Source organism: Echiichthys vipera (assembly GCF_963691815.1).
Source record: "Echiichthys vipera genome assembly, chromosome: 8".
Taxonomy (NCBI): Eukaryota; Metazoa; Chordata; class Actinopteri; order Perciformes; family Trachinidae; genus Echiichthys; species Echiichthys vipera.
In genome coordinates this window covers 8,410,361-8,418,836 of record NC_139833.1, presented here as the reverse complement: position 1 = coordinate 8,418,836, position 8,476 = coordinate 8,410,361, and the positions used below count along the sequence as shown (strand labels likewise).

Here is an 8,476-nt window from a genome sequence, read left to right as displayed (position 1 = left end):
CTTCATCATCTGCAACATAAACAGAGGGGAGACGTACCGGTCAGTTGACTGATAATAAGGCAACACACCTCCAGGCCGAAACATAATTAAATTTGTAGCTCAGAGGCGAAGTGCATGATTGCTTGTTGATCGGACGGGATGAAGGACAGGAATGTAATTAACACATAAATCGCACTGCTAAACAATAAGATTGACATTTCCCCTGCAGCTACTCATCCTTAATTAAAGATGGAATAATGTCAGTATCATAGTCAGTAACGCATCATGGAGAAGAAAGTATGTCTCAAAGTGATGCTCTGTCCTATTCCCTACTGCGACAAAAACAAAATGGCCTGGATGTGATTTGATGTGAAGAAGGAAATTGTCTATGATGCAATAAAATAGGGAAAGTGAGCGAGGGAAGTGAAACATGAAGACAAAAAGTCTATAATGTCAGTTTAAAGTTGAGTGATGCACCTCTGCCTATAGCAACAGTTACACTTATCTTAGAAGCATGTAAGAAAGAAAGAAAAAATGGTTGGTTTATATTAAGGAAATTAATTTACGAACATCCAAAAATACTCACGACCAGCAAGAGTGTAGAGTGCACACGTGTGCTGGATCAAAAAACAAACTGAAGGCAAAAGACAGACAAGAATCTGCACACTACACTGATAGATTCCACTCATTTGATGTTATCTGACAAAGCAACAGTTCAGTTCATCAGAGATCTTCGTCAGATATTGCCAAATAGATATCACAAAGCAGAACAAGCAACAGACAATAACAAAATCACCGCGCTTGTATTACGTAGGTGTCATTTTTGTTTTTGCCACTTACAGTAAGTTTACTTTGTTTGCATGCTAACTTAACTCAAGAGCTTTTGAACAACAACAACAGCATAAAACTGTGTGTTGTCTTCGCCACATCAAACAAATGTGAAGAGAGTGGGTTTCCTCCATGCAATCCGTCAAAAGCTGGATTTGATTTTTCCCCTCACTGGGTTTTCACAGTAACACGATGTCATCGCTATTATCAATACTACATGAGATTCCTGGCTCTTCCCAGGCGCGCTTGTATAAGCCTTAAAGACAACATGAATCCGATTACCTCCGACAAGGCCTCCAGCTGAAAATCCTCTCACCCTAAAAAGCTCATTATAGACACCTCAAAGAAGAACCACATTGTCCATAGAAGACACACATACGTGTAAATAAATGTAAACTGCCCTTCAGGTTCAAGAAAACAGTGATTACGGGTCAGGGAGCAGAGATTTGATTACAGGTTAATTCGATGCTATTCAACTATTTGGAAGCCACTGTACCAGTTTGATTTGGCATTTGTGCCACAACTATGGATGCACAATATGGATACTCTTCAGCCAGAACTAATAACTTTAATTGGCTGCTTCTCATAGCCGATACCGGAAAGGTAAAGATAATCGAGGGTCGACCCATATGTTGTTGTTTATTGATATATTCAAACCATTTAATAATAATAACGCATGAGACACAACATTGCTAAACTTAAATAGACATTTAACACTGTTATTGTCTGCATTATCTCTGTTTAGTCTGCATTTAGATAAGTGATAGACCGATACATCAGCCAGCGGATATTACCGGACGATATTTGTGGGTTTTTTTGTGTATCGTATTGCCCGATGCATTGCATTGGATAGTTTTTTCCCGGCATTATTTAAAGACAGGCGTCCACAGGCTGTTGCTGGAGACGCCTTTTTTAAGTTCAATAAACGTTCCTTTTTTTAAAATTGAGAATTGAGAATTGTTATCATCATTGCGTCATTTTTATGATGTAAGTTGTGGGAGCAAAAGTGGAATCAGTTCCAAATATCGGCTCAAAGTAATCAGCAGTCCGACTTCGGTCATCGTCTAAGGCTGATGAAAAAAAAAAATCGATATCCGCACCTGCCCTAAATCTATATCGGTTGATCCGCAGTTTAGATGTAGGCTTTCACTTGCATCATAGTTTTGAAAACACACGTATTTTTTGAAACATTGCCTGAAAATCAAAGATGGATGATTTCATACTCCGTAGCTCTGACCTAACCAAATCTGACATCACAATTGTTAACACAACAATAAACAGTGCTGACTCTTCCAATGTTCATATATTTGTTTAAAGTACATCAGAAAACTTTGCAAACATACTTTGTCTTTTAAAATGCATTTTATCTAAGAATTTAAATGAAATGCTTTGACATAATCTGTCAAATCAGACACATGTCAATGTGATCAATATGCGAGTATTGGCAGATCACAAACCATCATAAAAGGTGTATACCACAGTCTAATATATAAAGTATATATGTGTGTAGATGGTTCAGTGGAAGCAATTTGGCCTTGTGTTATTAATTGTATTATTATGTATCAAACATTATTTAATTATCAGAATAATGCATAATAAAAATGTCACGTTATCGGCTGATAATTTATCGGTACTGATACTTATTGTGCATCCCTAGCTACAACAACATTAAAGCACTCTGCACTGAAAAATATTCATAGATAAGAAACAACACATTAGGGTCATCTTTGTTATTTTCTTTGGTTGTTGTTTTATCTTGAGTATGGCATTCAATCTGAGAAAGCAGCTTTTTATACAGTGCTTTGTCCATTTACAAAAACAAATACTAATAATGTATGCAGTAGCAATCTCACAGAATGTAAAAAACAAGCACACACTATGAATAAAGGGAATAGCACCGATGAATCTCATGCTGGAAATATTTCCACAAAAGGTAATCATTTTCTTGGGAGTGCCAATCGGATTGTGTCCCAACAGGATGTTCTACCTCCCAGAATGAAAACCAGCAAATGTCTGAAGGTATGTTTGAAAGGTATTCCATCATTCACAATGCCAGCCTGTCTTGATCATTTGACAGCTTCATAGGCAAAGAACAGGAGTAACGTATTTGAAGGATGTTCCTACTACCAGACTTTATGTCAAACGCTCTCTTTGCAGAAATGATCAAATGGCAAGATGGAACCTGCGAGGGAAGCAGGACGTTACGACCATCATCAAATAAATATAGAAAAAACAGGCAGATGGCACGCTCAAACTTTATTAACGAAGACATAGAAAATGAAAAATGGCCAAATTAATCAGCGACAGCATGACAAATAAAGGATTTGCGGTAGCTGGCATTGAGAAATTTTAATGAACATTTCCCAGAATTCTATGACATTTTATTTATCAACACAATAAGCAAGTGATTAAGAAACAGTAATGAAGATATTCTTTAGTTGGAGTAATTTCAACGGTCTCACTATAAGCAGGGTTCACCAAATTGAATTTATGACATTTAAAGACCACATATCCTGCAACAGAAAACATGTGTCATGATCATTTAGGGCCAAATTATAAAAGTATGAGTGGATAATCAGTTGGTCTACAATAATCTGTACAATCATCACACTGTTATACTACTTCTCATAAGGATATAAAAATAATTTCTGATGATATAGTTAAACAAATTAAAGCTCCCTGGACCCTGACAGGCCTGTTTTCCTTTCAGGTCCTGTCTTTGAAATTTAACTCAGATTTTCTCAGAAGCATTTTCCTTCAGGTTCCGGGTCTCATCCTCTATCTGTTGAACAGACTGACCTTCACTTTTTTGCTGCTCAAGTTCTTGCTTATGGGGTTTATTTTTTTATCTTTTTCAATCTGGAGCTCTGCTGAGAACTTTTCCTGGTTTAACATGTGAGCTAAATTGAGGTCCTTGAAGTCTTTTTGAGCCACCTTCGATTTGGGCTCTTGCGATAAACGCAATTTTGCAATATTATTAACAGGCCGACAACAGGGGAAGGCAAACAACCACCACACAAGGCTAGGCCCTTCTTGTTTTACACTTCAATGCATGTGTATTGAATGTTAAATAATGTTCTTATGAAAACAAGAGTTAGAGTGTAATTTACCAGCCACGGTGGCAGGTAAACAAAGGGGGCATTTAACAAGCAAATGAATAGCTCTGTCTCAAGGCTGCTTGCAAGCAACGGGAATAAAGAGTAGGGCTGCCATACATAACTATTTTTCTATCTATTTTTTAGCGATTCATCTAAACAATTAATTTATGCTGTAGGTCATTGTATGCTGTAGGTCATTGTATGCAGTACAAAGCAAAATGTAAACACATTTTCACATATTAAAATGTAAAACTGTAGGCTGAAACTGTAGAAACCTACAAACGATCCTCGTCTTGAACACAACTATCTCTCTGTTGCTGTTGTAGCTGACTGGGAACTTGCAGGCAGGTCTTCTAGCTCCACCGTTTCATTTGTGCTCGCCATAGTGTGACTCACTCCACACCTATCTGCTTGTTGTGCCAACCTCTGCACCTTCTGCTAACCGCGTTCAGCTAAAACTTTCTGTGCAGAACTCACGCTTGTGAAGTTTGGGTCCGCATTACGTGCATCAATCTACATACCATATCTAGATGTAATATTACTTCCTACGACTTAAGTTATTGTATTATACTCCCAACAGTTTTATGCACACTTGTTCCTCGATACATCACTGGGCTCCCTCTTGGACCTGCAGGAGGCTGGGGCTCCAGGGCCTCCTGCTGTTCCTCCCCTGCTCCATTTTTAGCTGGTACATTCTCCAAAATTTCTGGTGTGGATGCCATCTGTCACTGATTAACAGTTTTGTCGCTATTTGTTGTTTGTCTTGGTTGAAACTTAGTTCTCTCTTACAATGTGTGTCTAGTGAACAGTTCTTGAGTAATGGCTCAATACTTAAAAGTTCACAGGACACTTGAAAATATGTTCTCGAGAACGGTTCACATCGGGTGTGAAAACTAACTGTACCAAGACACAGAGATGGTCTTCTATTTAGAATTTCATAATAATCATAATGCAAGAGCATTATTTGACGTTATTTGACATATGCGTGCAGCGCGTGCCAGTCCCATCCCCTGAACTGCACGGCCATGGGTGATAAAGTTGGAAGGCATTGTCTCCAAGGTATTTACAAAAGCAAGCATAATTTAAAATCTTGCAAGTTGCACAATTTTCTACTCTGTAGCGACAACAACAACAAACAAATGTTGTGTAGATTGGCTTGGGTATGGAACAACATACCCAATGTGAAAGCTAAGCAGCGGGAGAGTGCAACAATCATACTCAGGCACAGTATGAAGCCATCACTATATGAAAACATCCTTAGTATTAAAAAATACCTTCTTAGGCGTAGGAAACTAAATTCAACGTTTCTTTTTAAGCTTTTCAACATTTGTACAAGAAAAAGATATGTTTTCATGCCAAAATGCAAGCACAATCAAATCCGCACTCCATAAGAATATTTGGCTGGTCTTCCTGTTTCTGCACACTGAGGATGTTTCATTCCAGTGGAGGGAACCAGATATCTGGCATTGTTTTCTCACATCCCTGCAGCTGTGTGCTGCAGAGGGTCTAAGTGTGGAGGGCCGGGGTCACACAGCCATAGAATTGCTGAGCACAACTCAAAATCACAACACACACAGCGCTAATCAATACCTGCAGGCAGAGCCGAGCATACCAATCCAAGCTCTGCTTCTCCAAGAGAGCAAATGAAAGAATGGTTTGTTTCCAGGGGCACAAAAGCAGACACAGACATGATCTGACAGGACACTGACCATTCTTTGTTTAAACTAATTGGTTGGTTGTTAGGCAGAGGAGATCAATAACTAAACACAGAGCCAGTGATTAAAATAAACCAGACATTGACCAGGGATACAACATGCCAATACAAAAAAAAACGCAGGTCAGAAGTCATGCACTCCCGATCATGCAATCAAGGATGGTCACACAACATCAACTAGATCGTAGAAGTGACATAAGCAGTTGCATAAGTGATTACATTCACTCAAAAGCCTTTGTTAAAATCCCAGAGCAAGAGATGTAACTTTAGGATTTTCGTCATATCCAACACAAACACAGGAAGAGACAGGGAAATCCAGAAACTGCAGTATTATTCACTGTCACCCTCTGAAAATGCACTGCTCTGCTTATGGCTAAAACAGCTATACTTTGCTATACTACTATACTAAAGTAGATTGTAACACAGAGATGAAATGACTCAACAGGAGGGTGCAACTATCTCAGTGTTGGTCCTAGCCTTCTTAGAAAATGGATTTCTAATTCAGAGCAAAAACAAGTCTCTCTGGATGGGAAACTAGAAACGTACAGGTATATCACACTACTGGTGTATGACCTTAATAGTTTGGTGCATCAACATTGGAAGTACAGTAGTTTAGGTCAACACCACTTCATTAAATTAGCAAAAAAAGAGCTTTTCTAACATAGTCCAATGTTTAACAACTTCAAAAGGATGATGCTGAGGCAAAGGACCATCTGGCACGCAGCAGATATATCTTGAACTACGGTTTATTTGAGGCAATGATGTATATAAAAAACAAGAGATAACAAACAACCTCTAAAGTAAAGGTATTGATACAGAGGAAGAGACAGTATAATGAGATGTTGCAAGAGGGAAATGTCTTCTGAAGGTTAAGGCTGTGAGAATATTTGAATAATCCAACCAATGGCAATCAACAACCATAAAAAACAAAACAAAGTTACCGCCATATTCATTATCATGGGGGGGGGGGGGGGGGGGTCCCCCACTGGGTTATTCCCAAAGAGTACAAATATGCGGCTCTTCTCTCCTGACTGGCTGTAGTTAAGAGTTCATCAGCTGTTTCCACTTTTTGGTCTTACAGTACATGGCCTTTAAACTATTTCCTGGAAAGACATGCTGCTTGGTATTTCATCAGGATCTTTGGTTTCAATTCCAAACTAGTTTCACTGTGTGGTGCTTTCACTGAGGCTGCAGCTTGGTGATACTGGTAAGAAGTTCAGCTAATGAGTTACCTCCTACTTTCCATATAAGCTGAAGAAATCACATTCACTGTGTCTGTAGCTAATTAGCCAACAGTGTGGGCTGAAGTGGGCTGCACCATCCATGAAGATCACGCCAATGGTTCATTGTAAACATGGTATTGCCAGCTGGGCTTGGACCCCCACTAACCCAGGCGAGGTAGCTACTGTTTGTAGAGAATAACTAGTGGGCCAAACATTTTGTAGCTTATTCTGGACAGCTAATTAGAGCAGATCTTCTGCTTCAGGCACAGCAACAGACCTTATCTCCCCTGATATCACCACATCTGTGCATTTCTTCAAAGAAAGAACTCTGCTGTAGAAAATCACAGCACACAACACCTCTGATATAACAACCTTTTTTTTTTTTTTTACCCAAGAGACATACAAATGGGATATATATATGAAACAAACATAATACAATAAAAATATAATAAAAACCTAATTAAGTGCTGAAAAGTAAAGTGGAGGTTGTGGGGATAAGGATGTTGGGAGTGTTGGATTATCTGCATGTGACAGAAAAGCAGGAACGCACCATTACTACTGCTGCGACGGGTGAAAATGGAGCTACATCCTGCTAATTACGCTGCATTGCAGGGTGCTCTTAGACCTTTACATGTCTGTGAAAAACCATACAACATTGTTAACACAAGAAACTGATTGAAAAGGGGAAAATTTCCTTGGTCTCTGGTATGTTACAGCATTAAAAATGAGCTTCAGTGCAATGAAGCTGTTGTAGGACATGGACACACTATATACTTCCAGGGTTTGGAGAGGGATTCCCACTGGGACCATGCCTGTTGAAAATGTACGCACTTGTGGTACCATCTGGGACTTTGGATAAGAGCATTAATAAAACAGCATGCAGACCGGAAGAAACCCTGTATGCAAGTTTCCAAGTTTCCTAAGTTGGTCATACCGCCTGCTGTGTCTTAGCAGTGAAAGTGAGCTGATCAATACTGCTTTGACTGACATGGTTAACCATCTATTCTAGAGCAAAATAAATCTATTCTTATTTAGAGAAGAGAAAGCACAGGTTACAAGAAATTGTACACATTTGGAAAAACCAAAGACACGACAGGATGTTGAGGTATGACTTGTACTACAAGACAAGGCAGCTGTTTAGAAACAAGTTGCCTTAAACTGCAGTCCCAACCTGACACAAGTCACATCACATTTGATGACGGATCAGCCATCAGTCGTCAATGTACTGCATCAGGGCGTCCTTCTAAAAGTGAGCTTGCCTTTAACGACTGTACCCATTTAAATTAAGGCTTCAAGTCAATCTTTTTGAATATTTTACTGTGCTTTCAGTGGAAAATGAAAGCACAGGGAAAATGCTCAAAAACCCTAAAAGTAGAATACTGAATTAATACAAAAATTACGTTTCATAATGCTACAGTGTGCCACATGGCAGCTAGCTGTAAACCATACTGAGCAAGAACAAATTAAAATAAAAAAACGTGCAAGGAAAGTTAAGAATAAACAAGAGATGTTAACACATTTGATGAAAACAGCTCCAGCCGCTCAGTAAAAGAAAACCTATGGGGACTCCACTCTTCACTGCTTTTACATCGTTTTTTTTCTTAATAAAGTGAGCAGAATGCAGTCTCTCTTCT

General features: G+C 38.9%; 1 protein-coding gene across 2 annotated transcripts in view; it reads right to left on the bottom strand.

Moving 5' to 3' along the window:
* The window catches only part of LOC310949991 (mannosyl-oligosaccharide 1,2-alpha-mannosidase IA), a 201,526-nt gene that overhangs the window by 110,027 nt on the left and 83,023 nt on the right, over window positions 1-8,476 (bottom strand). The gene's annotated exons all lie outside the window — the stretch shown is intronic.